General features: G+C 39.1%; 1 pseudogene; it reads right to left on the reverse strand.

Moving 5' to 3' along the window:
- Positions 1 to 16,777, reverse strand: part of LOC117094213 — a 34,180-nt pseudogene extending 17,403 nt beyond the window's left edge.
- Positions 16,778 to 17,245: the final 468 nt, after the last annotated feature.

Genomic DNA, 17,245 nt, shown 5'->3' on the forward strand with positions numbered 1-17,245 from the left:
AAAACTATCAAACAGGAAGGACACCTATACCAAAACCCCATCAGTACGTCACCATCATCAAAGACCAGAGGCAGATAAAACCACAAAGATGGGGAAGAAGCAGGGCAGAAAAGCTGGAAATTCAAAAAATAAGAGCGCATCTCCCCCTGCAAAGGAGCGCAGCTCATCGCCAGCAACGGATCAAAGCTGGTCAGAGAATGACTTTGACGAGATGAGAGAAGAAGGCTTCAGTCCATCAAATTTCTCAGAGCTAAAGGAGGAATTACGTACCCAGCGCAAAGAAACTAAGAATCTTGAAAAAAGAGTGGAAGAATTGATAGCTAGAATAATTAATGCAGAGAAGGTCATAAATGAAATGACAGAGATGAAAACCATGACATGAGAAATACGTGACAAATCCACAAGCTTCAGTAACTGACTCGATCAACTGGAAGAAAGAGTATCAGCGATTGAGGATCAAATGAATGAAATGAAGCGAGAAGAGAAACCAAAAGAAAAAAGAAGAAAAAGAAATGAACAAAGCCTGCAAGAAGTATGGGATTATGTAAAAAGACCAAATCTACGTCTGATTGGGGTGCCTGAAAGTGAGGGGGAAAATGGAACCAAGTTGGAAAACACTCTTCAGGATATCATCCAGGAGAACTTCCCCAACCTAGTAGGGCAGGCCAACATTCAAATTCAGGAAATACAGAGAACACCGCAAAGATACTCCAGAAGAGCAACTCCAAGACACATAATTGCCAGATTCACCAATGTTGAAATGAAGGAAAAAATCTTAAGGGCAGCCAGAGAGAAAGGTCAGGTTACCCACAAAGGGAAGCCCATCCGACTAACAGCAGACCTCTCGGCAGAAAAACTACAAGCCAGAAGAGAGTGGGGGCCAATATTCAACGTTCTTAAAGAAAAGAATTTTCAACCAGAATTTCATATCCAGCCAAACTAAGTTTCATAAGTGAAGGAGAAATAAAATCCTTTACAGAGAAGCAAATGCTTAGAGATTTTGTCACCACCAGGCCTGCCTTACAAGAGACCCTGAAGGAAGCACTAAACATGGAAAGGAACAACCGGTACCAGCCATTGCAAAAACATGCCAAAATGTAAAGACCATCGAGGCTAGGAAGAAACTGCATCAACTAACGAGCAAATTAACCAGTTAATATCATAATGGCAGGATCAAGTTCACACATAACAATATTAACCTTAAATGTTAATGGACTAAATGCTTGAATTAAAAGACACAGACTGGCAAATTGGATAAAGAGTCAAGACCCATCAGTCTGCTGTATTCAGGAGACCCATCTCACATGCAGAGACATACATAGGCTCAAAATAAAGGGATGGAGGAAGATCTATCAAGCAAATGGAGAACAAAAAAAAGCAGGGGTTGTAATCCTAGTCTCCCATAAAATAGACTTTAAACCGTCAAAGATCAAAAGAGACAAAGAAGGCCATTACATAATGGTACAGGGATCAATTCAACAGGAAGAGCTTACTCTCCTAAATATATATGCACCCAATACAGGAGCACCCAGATTCATAAAGCAAGTCCTTAGAGACTTACAAAGAGACCTAGACTCCCATACAATAATAATGGGAGACTTCAACACTCCACTGTCAACATTAGACAGATCAATGAGATAGAAAGTTAACTAGGATATCCAGGAATTAAACTTATCTCCGCACCAAGCGGACGTGATAGACATCTATAGAACTCTCCACCCCAAATCAACAGAATATACATTCTTCTCAGCACCACATCACACTTATTCCAAAATTGACCACATAATTGGAAGTAAAGCACTCCTCAGCAAATGTACAAGAACAGAAATTATAACAAACTGTCTCTCAGACCACAGTGCAATCAAACTAGAACTCAGGACTAAGAAACTCAATCAAAACCACTCAACTACATGGAAACTGAACAACCTGCTCCTGAATGACTACTGGGTACATAACGAAATGAAGGCAGAAATAAAGATGTTCTTTGAAACCAATGAGAACAAAGATACAACATACCAGAATCTCTGGGACACATTTAAAGCAGTGTGTAGAGGGAAATTTATAGCACTAAATGCCCACAAGAGAAAGTGGAAAGATCTAAAATGGACACTCTAACATCACAATTAAAAGAACTGGAGAAGGAAGAGCAAACACATTCAAAAGCTAGCAGAAGGCAAGAAATAACTAAGATCAGAGAAGAACTGAAGGAGATAGAGACACAAAAAACCCTTCAAAAAATCAATGAATCCAGCTGTTGGTTTTTTGAAAAAATCAACAAAATTGACAGACTGCTAGTAAGACTAATAAAGAAGAAAAGAGAGAGGAATCAAATAGACGCAATAAAAAATGATAAAGGGGATATCACCCCCAACCCCACAGAAATACAAACAACCATCAGAGAATACTATAAACACCTCTACGCAAATCAACTAGAAAATCTAGAAGAAATGGATAATTTCCTGGACACTTACACTCTCCCAAGACTAAACCAGGAAGAAGTTGAATCCCTGAATAGACCAATAGCAGGCTCTGAAATTGAGGCAATAGTTAATAGCCTACCAACCAAAAAAAGTCCAGGACCAGATGGATTCACAGCTGAATTCTACCAGAGGTACAAGGAGGAGCTGGTACCATTCCTTCTGAAACTATTCCAATCAATAGAAAAAGAGGGAATCCTCCCGAACTCATTTTATGAGGCCAACATCATCCTGATACCAAAGCCTGGCAGAGACACAACAAAAAAAGAAAATTTTAGACCAATATCCCTGATGAACATCGATGCAAAAATCCTCAATAAAATACTGGCAAACCGGATTCAGCAGCACATCAAAAAGCTTATCCACCATGATCAAGTGGGCTTCATCCCTGGGATGCAGGGCTGGTTCAACATTCGCAAATCAATAAACGTAATCCAGCATATAAACAGAACCAAAGACAAGAACCACATGATTATCTCAATAGAAGCAGAAAAGGCTTTTGACACAATTCAACAGCCCTTCATGCTAAAAACGCTCAATAAATTCGGTATTGATGGAACGTACCTCAAAATAATAAGAGCTATTATGACAAACCCACAGCCAATATCACACTGAATGGGCAAAAACTGGAAAAATTCCCTTTGAAAACTGGCACAAGACAGGGATGCCCTCTCTCACCACTCTTATTCAACATAGTGTTGGAAGTTCTGGCTAGGGCAATCAGGCAAGAGAAAGAAATCAAGGGTATCCAGTTAGGAAAAGAAGAAGTCAAATTGTCCCTGTTTGCAGATGACATGATTGTATGTTTAGAAAACCCCATTGTCTCAGCCGAAAATCTCCTTAAGCTGATAAGCAACTTCAGCAAAGTCTCAGGATACAAAATTAATGTGCAAAAATCACAAGCATTCTTACACACCAGTAACAGACAAACAGAGAGCCAAATCAGGAATGAACTTCCATTCACAATTGCTTCAAAGAGAATAAAATACCTAGGAATCCAACTTACAAGGGATGTAAAGGACCTCTTCAAGGAGAACTACAAACCACTGCTCAGTGAAATCAAAGAGGACACTAACAAATGGAAGAACATACCATGCTCATGGATAGGAAGAATCAATATTGTGAAAATGGCCATACTGCCCAAGGTTATTTATAGTTCAATGCCATCCCCATCAAGCTACCAATGAGTTTCTTCACAGAATGGGAAAAAAACGGCTTTAAAGTTCATATGGAACCAAAAAAGAGCCCGCATTGCCAAGACAATCCTAAGTCATAAGAACAAAACAAAGCTGGAGGCATCACGCTACCTGACTTCAAACTATACTACAAGGCTACAGTAACCAAAACAGCATGGTACTGGTACCAAAACAGAGATATAGATCAATGGAACAGAACAGAGTCCTCAGAAATAATACCACACATCTACAGCCATCTGATCTTTGACAAACCTGAGAGAAACAAGAAATGGGGAAAGGATTCCTATTTTAATAAATGGTGCTGGGAAAATTGGCTAGCCATAAGTAGAAAGCTGAAACTGGATCCTTTCCTTACTCCTTATATGATCATTAATTCAAGATGGATTAGAGACTTAAATGTTAGACCTAATACCATAAAAACCCTAGAAGAAAATCTAGGTAGTACCATTCAGGACATAGGCATGGGCAAGGACTTCATGTCTAAAACACCAAAAGCAACGGCAGCAAAAGCCAAAATTGACAAATGGGATCTCATTAAACTAAAGAGCTTCTGCACAGCAAAAGAAACTACCATCAGAGTCAACAGGCAACCTACAGAATGGGAGAAAATTTTTGCAAGCTACTCATCTGACAAAGGGCTAATATCCAGAATCTACAAAGAACTCAAACAAATTTACAAGAAAAAAACAACAACCCCATCAAAAAGTGGGCAAAGGATATGAACAGACATTTCTCAAAAAGACATTCATACAGCCAACAGACACATGAAAAAATGCTCATCATCACTGGCCATCAGAGAAATGCAAATCAAAACCACGATGAGATACCATCTCACACCAGTTAGAATGGCAATCATTCAAAAGTCAGGAAACAACAGGTGCTGGAGAGGATGTGGAGAAATAGGAACACTTTTACACTGTTGGTGGGATTGTAAACTAGTTCAACCATTATGGAAAACAGTATGGCGATTCCTCAAGGATCTAGAACTAGATGTACCATATGACCCAGCCATCCCACTACTGGGTATATACCCAAAGGATTATAAATCATGCTGCTCTAAAGACACATGCACACGTATGTTTATTGCGGCACTATTCACAATAGCAAAGACTTGGAATCAACCCAAATGTCCATCCGTGACAGACTGGATTAAGTAAATGTGGCACATATACACCATGGAATATTATGCAGCCATAAAAAAGGATGAGTTTGCGTCCTTTGTAGGGACATGGGTGCAGCTGGAAACCATCATTCTTAGCAAACTATCACAAGAACAGAAAACCAAACACTGCATGTTCTCACTCATAGGTGGGAACTGAGCAATGACATCACTTGGACTCGGGAAGGGGAACATCACACATCGGGGCCTATCATGGGGAGGTTGGAGGGGGGAGGGATTGCATTGGGAGTTATACCTGATATAAATGAGGAATTGATGGGTGCCGACGAGTTGATGGGTGCAGCACACCAACATGGCACAAGTATACATATGTAACAAACCTGCACGTCATGCACATGTACCCTAGAACTTAAAGTATAATAAAAAAAAAAAAAAACCAACCAAAAAAAAAAAAGAAAGCATGGACCTAAAACCATTAAAACCCTGGAAGAAACCCTAGGTAATACCACTCAGGACATAGGCATGGGCAAGGACTTCATGTCTAAAACACCAAAAGCAATGGCAACAAAAGCCAAAATTGACACATGGGATGTAATTAAACTAAAGAGCTTCTGCACAGCAAAAGAATCTACCATCAGACTGAACAGGCAACCTACAGAATGGGAGAACATTTTTGCAATCTACTCATCTGACAAAGGGCTAATATCCAGAACCTATAAAGAACTCAATCACATTTACAAGAAAAAAACAACCCCATCAAAAAGTAGGCAAAGGATATGAACAGACACTTGTCAAAAGAAGACCTTCATACAGCCAACAGACACATGAAAAAATACTCATCATCACTTGCCATTGGAGAAATGCAAATCAAAACCACAATGAGATACCATCTCACACCAGTTAGAATGGCAATCATTAAAAAGTCAGGAAACAACAGGTGCTGGAGAGGATGTGGAGAAATAGGAACACTTTTACACTGTTGGTGGGATTGTAAACTAGTTCAACCATTGTGGAAAACAGTGCGGCGATTCCTCAAGGATCTAGAACTAGAAATACCACTTGACCCAGCCATCCCACTACTGGGGATATACCCAAAGGATTATAAGTCATGCTGCTATAAAGACACATGCACATGTATGTTTATTGTGGCACTATTCACAATAGCAAAGACTTGGAATCAACCCAAATGTCCATCAATGACAGACTGGATTAAGAAAATGTGGCATATATACACCATGGAATACTATGCAGCCATAAGAAAGGATGAGTTCTTGTCCTTTGTAGGGACATGGATGTAGCTGGAAACCATCATTCTTAGCAAACTATCACAAGAACAGAAAACCAAACACCACATGTTTTCACTCATAGGTGGGAACTGAACAATGAGAACACTTGGACACATGAAGGGGAACATCACACACTGGGTCCTATTGTGGGAAGCGGGGAGGGGGTAGGGATAGCATTAGGAGATATACCTAATGTAAATGACGAGTTAATGGGTGCAGTGCACCAACATGGCACCTGTATACATATGTAACAAACCTGCACGTTGTGCACATGTATCCTAGAACTTAAAGTATAATAAAAAAAAAATTTTTTTTTGCTCACTTTTCAGAAACCAAAAGAGGAAAAAAAAAAAAGTTATCAGCAGAGGTACTAAAAGTCATAAAAATCTGAAAAACAAAAAAAAAAGAAAGCACTTTGAATTTGAATCTTGAACAGATTTTGTGCTGGCTGCGCCTGACCACTTTGAGCACAAAAGTTTCTAGACAATTCTAGCCACATTCTCACCATCCTTGTCATTTACCTGTAAATAGGGCTCCAGTAGGATCAGAGCCTGAACCTGAGAAAATAAGCACAGCAGGAAGAAGCTACTCATATCATGTATCAACTATTTTTTTTCTTTTTTGCCCAAAGGGGAATGGGAGTCTATTTAGCTGCACATCTCGAGAAACTCATTTCTCCTCTGTGAAGCTCAGTTTCACGCCTATAAAATGAGATACTACTAACGTATTCTTCAGAGTAGCTCATGCATGAATTCATGGTTTTCTACTACATTCTGCTACCTGGCTTCTGGAATAAAGTGACAATAGTAAGGAATATAAATAAGAAAGGAGAGTTGATTGAGGATATAAGATGGAGACAATCAGATAAAGGTGCACAGGAAAAACTCTGGGAGAGGACCTGTCCACCGAAATATAAATCCCATGAGCAAATAGTTACATGACCAGCACATGGCACTACTCCTACTACACAATAAATATTCTATGAAAATCTGTGGACTGGCCATCTAGGCTCAAGCATCTTTCTCTAGCTTTAGTAGTGTCTTTTCTACCAGAATCTTTGTGCATTTGAAACATCTAGCTGAAGGAAACCCTGATACAAGCCTCTCTGATTAAAGGAGACTGGCTGACTTGAATCTCAGGGGACAGAAAGAACAGATGCTTGAGTCAGGCATCCTGGTCAGTGAGCACGTTTCTGTGATGTGCCCTGCAGTCATGAGGAATGTCTGGGAACCTGTGCCTATCATTGAGTGCAATGGCAGCTATAATTACTGTCAGTTAGAGTTTCTTTATTTTGAGAGATAGTGTTTTCCTCCATGACTTTCGGGACTCTTAGGACAAAGTTTTCTCCCACCCAGAATAAATGGGAAATCTGGCTCACTGGACTGGGAAGAAATAGTTAGACTAAAGTTGGATATAAGGAACTTGGCAAATAAACTGAATAGGAATTGACTGAATTATGTCTTCAGAGAACCCAAGAATAATGCTGTGTTGTTTTGGGAAATCACCTAGAAGCTTGGGTCCCAGGATCTGATTCTACATTCCATTTTTAGAAAACTCCTTGGAAAGAAGGGTCATTGGCAAAAAAAAAAAAAAAAAAGAAAGAAAGAAAGAAAAGAAAAAAGCCTCCATAAAAGACTGGTGCTTGTTTGCCTTGAAGTAAATTCAGGGAGAGGAGGCATGGTGCAACGGACATAAGTCCTGACGGAGAAAAGAAGGGAGATCTAATATTGGCTCTGCTACTAATATTGGCTCTGCAACTAATTTGCTCTATAAGCTCAGGAAATTCCCTTCATCTCAGAAGCCCAGTGAGTTTCCCAAGACATGCAGCTAAATACACCCCACATTCTCCTCTGGGCCGTAAAAAATAGTTGGAACATGATGAGTGTGGCTCCTTCCTGCTATGTTTATGATGTTGGGTTCCAGAAATCTGATCTTGGGAATCACCTAGAAAGACAGATTTTAATAGTTCGAGGTCATGCTAGTCCATGGATCCTCATTCAGTATTATGTATACGATACTATTCTTCGTGGCCGCAGATTTCCCCAAACTCAGAGCGCATATGCCCATAATGGATTAGGTTTCAGCCTCTGAGCATTTAACTTTTTACACATTCCAAGTTTAGAGTAACTGCACTGGGAGCCATCTGCCACCAAGCATCTGGTTGGACTTGGACCTAATCCATCTCTGCCAGGTGCCTGATAGTCACACACTCTGAAAACCCAATGCCAAAATTATATGTGAATCAAAGACCTGGGGTTCCAAAACGATCCAATTAAGAAGTATTTTTAGAATTCAGTTTAATTTTTCAAGGCTTCAACTTTCAGGATTATTATTATATAATCAGCAATCTTTGAAATGAAATCCAACTAGGTATATTTTTTAAACTAGACCATTTCTTGACAAGTTTGTTAATGGGATTAAAATGTACATAGCTATAGATGTTTTCAGAATTAATACAATTTTAAACTTCTTTTTCCACATTATAGTATTCATAGATGTTTGGCTAAAATTAGTAGATAACTGGGAAATTTTGCCTTGTTCTATTTTGTTCTAATGACCAAATACATGAACTATTGCATCCTACCTTTTAAATTGCTGTGTAAGAAACTGAAAATCACCATTCCATACACTTATGTATATGCTCAGCACCATAACAGATGACACATTTTTTCATGGATAGGATTTTAAGTTTTGAGGAATAAAACCATGCCTTTCACTTCTTTATAGCTATAGTGTGCTAAACATATAAAGAGTATTTATTAATTTTAAAGTAAACGTTAATTTTATCATCTAGTGACTCTATCATTAATTATAAGGATAATGGCTAGTACCTATTATGCAGTATTTGTCAGACATTGTGATAAGCATACTTTATATCATTTTTTGATAATTGTATTAGAAAAACCATGCATATAATTTCTAATATAACCCCTCTTATAAGTAAGTGAAGATCAGAGAGGTGAAGAAAACTTCCCGAAGATGTAAGGCAAGAAAATGGAAACTTTGAGTCCCACACTCAGATCTGTCAGACTTCAGAGCTCATTGCCTTAATTACTGTTTTCCCTAGACATGAACACTTTCCTCTTCTAGTCTTCTATTATCAGTAGGCTTTGTAGGAGAGGATTGTTTTGTATCCATGAGTTTGTATCTTAAATTGTGTATAATGATTGTGCCAGTCACTTCCTGAGAACCAATTCTTCTTTCTTCCTCCTATCTTGGCATACCAGACTTACTTCTCTCCTATTATGGATAAATTTGGAACCTTGAGTGTTCCAGTGCTGAAATATACCTCTGGAGTTCTCTACAGAATCAGAGGAGCCATTTACCTAATGACAAATTAGGAAACATTATTTAGAGCCCAAGGAGACTTAAGAAGGTTGCATAGGAGTAAAGTGTTTACAGAACATTCAAAAAGCATCTTAGGGATCATCAAGTTCAACTTTCTTATTCTACATATCCAGGCTCCTGAGGTGAAGGGAAATTCCTGAGCTTACACAGCTAATTAGTAGCAGAACCAAGACTAGATCCCCATTCTCCTCTCCTTCAGGACCTACTTCATTGCACCATATTCCCTTCTCTCTGAATTACTTCAAGGCAAATAAACACCAGTCTTTTACGCAGGGTGATCCAAGGATTTTTCCAATGACCCTTCTTTCCATGGAGCTTTCTAAAAATGGAGAAAGGAATTATTTATAGCCCTTATTTCAAGGTGCTTTTCAAATATCTAATTATCCAATGACCCACGAGAGCTAGAGGTGGCAAAGGAACTGCAGTGGACTTGGCTGCGTATTTTGTACGCATTCATGTGATGACCGAAACTCCAGTGCTTAGACAATGAATGCCTAGGGTGAGGATGCTAAGAAATGAAGGCAAACATCTGTGCCTGTCATTTAAAGATATGCTGAGGGCAGAAAAAAATAGCTGAAAAGCTTTTAAGCCAGTAGGGTTGATAACAAAGTGTTTGATGTCTAAATAATAGCAACAAACTTTGCAAGAGTTGTCTGGGGCAGATTTTCTGTTTCATTCCATTTTTTAAAGTGATCTTTTAGGCTTTCTAAATGATACAGCACAGGAGAAAACAATTCTAAGTTGTGCAAGAGACTTCAACTAGCAACATTTGTAATATAGTCCACAAGTCTTAGAAATGTTTCCATCTACCAAATTAAACTATTTCCATCTGGCAGACTCTGCTACTTGCTTTGCAAGATGAATGAAGCTGAAAGGACTATGGCTACTTTTCAAGGTTTCAATTCAATGCAGGCAGCATTTCATGTCCAGGTCTAACTTGGTTTCACTGCTCTGAGACTACAGCACCACAGTTACTATAGCTCAAAGAGAAAGATTAACTGCTCTGGAAGGAAACAGACAGGATGAAATTACAATCACGGACTCTGGGATCTGGCATCAGCTGTTAATGGGCATGAGTCAGAGAGTTCTCGCAAAAGAAAGGCTAGAAGGAGGCATAAACAAAAGCACAGAAATTAAGGTGTATATTTTTTCCTTTTCAAGAAAAGTTTCCCCATTTTAGTCATTTTGCAAAAGAGATATTACCATTAGAGACATGTACATTTGACCTGCCCTATGCTTGACACACCATTAATGAATGGAGTGATGTACAGCAAGAGTCTTGGGCTGGGAGCCGGCACCAGAAGCAGTCTAAAAATGCCAGCTGTCCAGGTACCTTCCTTGTTGGTGTGGTTCTGGGATCACTTGCATATTTTTTCAGGCACTAAAGATTTCCTTTATCATCGCCGGGATTACCTCTCTATTCACACTTTTGAAGCTTCTCTTCATTGCCCATTATCTCTTCTCCTTTTCACCAACTGGCAGTATGTTCTCCTTGGGAAGCTGCACCCCTGTCTGAGCTACTGCTCCACAGCCTGCAAAACTGCGTAAGTACAAGGAGCCACCATGTTAACATCATTCCTTCCAGTTCCAAGTGGGCCTCTAGAATACCTCCCACCTACCATTTTCTGCTTTTGATTTCATATCTCCTGACATGAGCTCAACAAGACAAAGCTTTGGGAATTGGCCCTTGTCAGGCTAACTTCACTAATTTCTCATAGGACTTCTTGTCAATCTTCCCATTTCCATACATAACACCACAACAAAGGCAAGGAAAGCTTACAATATCCCTAGGCCTACAAAGCTTCATTTCATTTATCAGTCTCTGTCTCACGCGCTCTCACTCTTGCTCTCAGTCTTGCTGTCCGTCTCTCACTCTCATTCTCTCATTTTTCTAAAATTGGAACATATTCTTGCAAGGTATTGGCCTAAAAGATAATATTCATTATACCACAGTAGAACATCCTAAATCATCAGCCTGTTTTCCTAAACTGAGCCTGATCATTTAAACCTTTTATCATTCCAAGGTAAGCTCTCTGCTCACTAGGACATTACTTGATATGTTCAGAAATCGCTCTTTTTCTCTACCTTCCTCCATGTGTTTATCATCTTCAATTACTTCCAGCAATCCCACTGGGCACTGGGCAAATAAAATTCCCTGTGGCTTTCCCAAACATGCCCCAAGGTGCCAGAATTCCAGCACTAAGTAGCCACTTCCCCTCCAGGGGTTTTGCTCTGTATGTGAAGTCACCAAATGCACCATCTCTCACAATGAATTAAGCACCACTACTATAGCAGAATTGGTGAACTGGCTCTACAGTGTATTTTGGTCATAAAGACCAATAGTTTAGGTACAAAGAATTCAGCAGTTTGAGAGAATTACACTTTTCCCATCATAGCAAAAATAATGCTTTATGATGTCTCTCTCAACCCAACCACAGTAGCCTTTATGATCACTATCCATCATCTGGAAGCTTATTCATTCCTAAATTGTATTGCTTGATATTTTTGGTTCATTAATTTATTCAGGAAATATTACTAAGCATGTACCACAGTAAGATACTATTCAAATATCTGATTCAAACCCTGGCTCTGATGTTTACCACCTTACTCTTAGGTTATTCTAATGATTAACAGAGAAAATAGGCTTAAAAATTATAAAGATTAAATGCATAGCTAGATGACTTATATAATGATGGTATGGGGAACTCTGAGACCCTCTCCCAGCAAAACAATTGTAACTAGTGGGAAGAAATAAAAAACACACCTTCAACCTACCAAACAGCAAGAGCCTGTGGCAACAAAAGTCTCTTCCTCACCACACACAGCTCTGCATGATGGAAGCTCCACTCCAGGTAGGTAGAACCAAGAACACAGGGCTCTGTCTTCTCCCAGCTCCCAGTTGAGAACTGCAGCACATCCCAACCCCACTATCCACCATCTGTATTGTGGAGGTTTTAATATTAGACAAAAACAGCTGAGAAGTCTGGAGGTCTCTTCCTCTACCCTGCCCCAAAGCATGGGGTAGAAGCTCTACCTAAGCTTATAGGCCTTTAATCCTAGGCCTAGCCCACCCTTATCTCTGCTCATTTGTAGGGCAGAGGTTCCACACAAGGAGAGACACGTTGAGAAGGCTAGTGGCAGGTGCTCCAGCCCAGCATCCTGCTTGTGGAACCCAGATGTCACTCCAATGCAAGTGACCATATATCCATACTATGGAATATTATTCAGCAACTTTAAAAAAATGAAAGACTGTTATCTGCTACAACAGGGATGAATCTAGAAAACATTATGCTCTTCCAGGTGGAAAAGCCAGTCACAAAAGACCACATATTTCCTGATTTTACATATGAAATGTCCAGAACAAGCAAATCTACAAATACAGAAAGATTAATCGTTCTCTTCGGCAGGGGATGGACGGGGTGGTAGAATGGACAGCGATTGCTTATGAGTATAGATTTTTGGGGGAGCTGATGAAGTTTTCCAAAATCAGATTGTGGGGATGATTGCACAACTCTGTAAAAATACTGAAAGGTGTTGAATTGAACCCTTTAAATTGGTAAATTATATTTCAGGCCATTTTAAACAATTATGTATATGAAGCATTCATTCATATCCGTATTCAAAGAATGCTATGACCTTTCTGTTTTCTTTCAGTGAATTCAATGAGAATGCAAAAATGAAGAAGTGCATCTTACTTGGGTATTCAGTTTCCCTTGGTAGGAGAAAAGTTACTTGAGGGCAAAGTTCCTTGTGGTGGTGAACATATCTTTTACATAAAAGGCACTCATTATATTAATATTTGTAACACTCTTGAGTTTTTCAACTTGGAGAGCACTATAAGACAGGGATTAACAGACATAGGTTCTGGGGTCCTACAACCTAGACTCAAGCCATAGGATTAAAGATTCAAATCTCAGAGTTAGTCTTCCTGGATTTGAATCCTGGACCTTAGGTAAATTATTAACCTTTTCCAGTTTCAGTTTCTTTACCTTTTATGAAAATACATTTATAGGCATTCATTTGCTCACATTTTCTCTATAAAGACAACTTGCCCTTTGTTGTATACAACCTTTGGAATCCTTCCTTTCTCCAAGGTCATCTCAAGACCTGACTCCTCTGTGAAGTCTCTGCCAACTCCACCTTCCAGGCCATTTACCTTATCGGGCTCTCGTGGGAATGGGAAATGAAATAACATCGTGAAGGACCTGGAATAATGCTTGGCATACACTATGTGCTCAAAAAATATTAGCTGTAATGTTAATGACTATTATCATTTCCTTCCATGATAAATAGTTGTTGGTTGTATTATTTACTTCAAATCTGGCATAACAAATCTTCTTAAGGAATGGATGATAAGATTGCCACATCATCAAATGCCAGACCGACCTGATGTCCTCTCTGCTCACTTTTCCCCCCTATTGCTGTTAATGGCTGGTGGGAGAATAAAGAAGTTCGTAAGTGGAAGAAAATAAATAGCTAAGAACCTCTTCTAAACATGATCTAGGCACTCCTATTTACGAGAGCTTCCAAAAATAAAGATGATAGCCATTATGGTTAACTATTGAGCAACTGTTCTGTGACCTTTATTACATTCAATAATCTCAAATACATTACTCAAACAATTACTCACATCACCCATAAAACAAATCCACACTAAAAGCATGCCAAGACCTCCTGACATTATACCTGAGTATCCCCCCTCTCCCTGGCAGTACAACACTGATATCCCTCTGTGCCAGACATGTGGCATGACCTGTCATTCTCCTGAGAAGCCTTGCCATTTCCTACTTTGTCTTTTGCCTAATATGCCTTTGCTTTTGTTGTCCTCTGAGCTTGAACTGTCCTTCTTACCCATCTCCATCTGTTCATATCTTAGTTATCTCTCAAGGGTGTGCTCAAATGCCACCTCTTCTAAGATGCCTCAGCCAATCTTTACCCTCTCCCTCCCCCCATCGTAAGCGATCTCTTCTTTTTCTGCCTTTCCAGAGCTCTTTGCACTTCCATTATAAATCTCATCATGCTCTACTTTGTATCCCTCTGGACACGACTTCCTAAAGTCAGGGACCTCATCTTCTGAAACTTCACATTCAAAAAAGGACATTTGAGCACCATGTCTTGCATACATCAGGAGCTCAAAGACTCCTAAAATGGATTTAAAAGCCAATCATGAAGACATTCTTTGGTAGCATGTCTGTGAGAGGCAAGGTCTGGTTTATATTCTAGGGGCTAACAGAATGTGCTGTGTGAAACGGCTCTAGAATAATCTTGAGCACCACCATTTAATTTCAGAAAGTACCCAAAATAGTACCTTACCCTTCAGAAATCTCATGTTGACTGCCATCAAAACATATGAAATAACATGAAATGATGTCGCATGCCTTCTGTTAAATTTAAATTTGTGACTTAAAGAAAAAAAGTCTTAGAATGAAGCGTTTATGTATTCTAAATACATCAGTGAAAGGGGACGGGCAGAAAATTTCCATATCCTCACATATTTCCAGGAAAAGTGGTAAATTGGATATGCAAAGAGAAGACTGAGGGACCTCTGAGCACACACTCAACCCACCTGCACCACTATTCATATTAAAGAGCCTCAGGCTATTGTGGCAAAATCATTTAACTGTTAATCAAGATTTTAGCAGAACCACTTGCCAGTAGTCAAGAGACTGATAGCTGGGTGAATATGTGCTTGGGGTGGGAAGTGTCAGGATGGAAAGGAGGAGAAAAAGATATTTCAATGTAAAAATGAGTACTTAATTCAAAATACAATGTAGATAACATTTAAAATCTAGATGATGTTAATGATTTTTATATGGCTACCCAAATCCACAGTCAAAATAGTTGACTTGATTAGATGTTTTTGGTGTTTTCCTCTATCAAATCTCTCTTTTATGCTCTTTCAAAGGAACCAGCTCATTCCAAATAAAAACATCTATGATATTGTGTAAGAGAATAAAAGTAAAAACCAGGGATCTGAAAGACAGTGGAAAACTTGGTCTTGCATATCATCTGACAGTATTACTGTCCTGCCTTTCATAGTGTCCTTTCCCCCTCAGTGCTGCAAGCCCTGAACATCCTCAGTTTAAGTATTTGCCTCAGGTTATGTCTCTCCAGACTCAGAGGTATAAAGTGAAGTTTTAAATCAGCGAAAGAGCTAAAAATGGAATTCTCATGTTGATTCCAGATACTACAGATTAGAATAGATATACTCTTCACAGTCAGCATAAGGCTAGTGGTTAACAGCATGGACTCCAGAATCAGAATCTGAAAGTTTGAATTCCAGCTCCTCCCCTCTATAGCTGTGGGACCTTCTGCAATTTACTTAACCACTCTCTCCCTCAGTTTCCTCATCGGTAAACAGGGATAATAAATGTACCTCCCTAGAGAGTTTTTATGAAGATTAGATAAGTAAATATTTGAAAAAGCTGAAAACAGAGTCTGGCACATACTAAGCTCTGTGTGAGGGTTTCTTAAATTAACATGGTAGGAAGCACCACAGAGAAAAAGGAGCACATGAAGTGCACATTGGAATCAAAGAGGTTTGGCTGAAGAGGCTGTTTCCCAAAAGGTGTAAGATTAGGGCAACCACCATCCCAGTTTGACAAGGACTGAGAGGTTCCCAGGACATGGGACTTTCAGTGTTACAACCCAGAGAGTCCAGGGCTTTTAATACAAACCTGGATGGTTGGTTACCTAGAAAAAGACAAGGAGGTTACAGTAATAGAAACTCTTTTTTTTTTTTTTTTTTGAGCCTCCGTCATATACCAGTCATTACATAACATGTATTATCTCATTTAATCATCTCAACAACTCTTACTGAATAAGGTAATTTTCACTGTTTAGAAAATGAATTTCAGGACCAGAAAAATAAAGTAATTTATCCAGGGACAATAGGCTTTAGGAGGTATGATCAGAGATGGATCCCAAATCCAATTGAATTCCAAGTCAATGGTTTTGAATGTTTTGTTTTGACAAGTAATTATAACATAGCTCCTCTAGAAAGGAGTGGTTTCACGTACCAGGTTCAGGTTCAGGTTCACTTGAGGACAGACCTGAAGTAATGAATTAATCAAGATAGATCCTTAAAGCCCAAAGGTCTGAGCACATTGCCATTAGCTTTCCAGATATACTTGCCTTCCTGGGGTGCTTTCATAAAGCCATCTGTCAAACCCATAGCTGGGCATATAAGAAATATCGAGCTGCTTTTTTGAAACTTAAGATCAAAATGAATTATTCTATTGCTCCCTACTTTCTCTTTGCTCTTTACCAATAATTCCTCTTCAAAAATGTGGCCCAATTTGTAGCCTAAAATTTTGAACTTTATCTACCTTTTTCATCTTTTTCTTCCATTGCTGCTATTATTTTGCTAGTATGACTGGGAATAAAATAAACACATCCAGACCCATTTTAGATTCTTTTCTTGGAAATTTCCTTGACCAGTATTTTTTAGGACTTTTCCTTCTCCTAACACATTAGCAATGAGATAATTATTCACCTTGGGAGAGGGTCTTACCTGACAGCAACATCCTCATGACAGGCAGATGGAGCTCTGTTTGGGGAGGCCACTGCTCATTCCTCACTCTTCTAGAACACAGATGTAAGTGTATGTGTGTGGTGTGAACACCATAGTGTAAACAAGCGGTAAAACAGTAACAACAATAAAATAACCCACTCCCTATTTTGGAGACCTGTTCTTAATGGATTTGAAATAGCCAAGAACACATGTAGTTACATCTCAGTCTTTCCATGCAAAAGAGGACAAAAAATGGTCAAGGGTAGTTTTAGTTATGAAAATGTTAAATAACTCTGATGTTAATT

Source organism: Trachypithecus francoisi, unplaced genomic scaffold (genome assembly GCF_009764315.1).
Source record: "Trachypithecus francoisi isolate TF-2019V2 unplaced genomic scaffold, Tfra_2.0 Lachesis_group13, whole genome shotgun sequence".
NCBI classification, from domain to species: Eukaryota; Metazoa; Chordata; class Mammalia; order Primates; family Cercopithecidae; genus Trachypithecus; species Trachypithecus francoisi.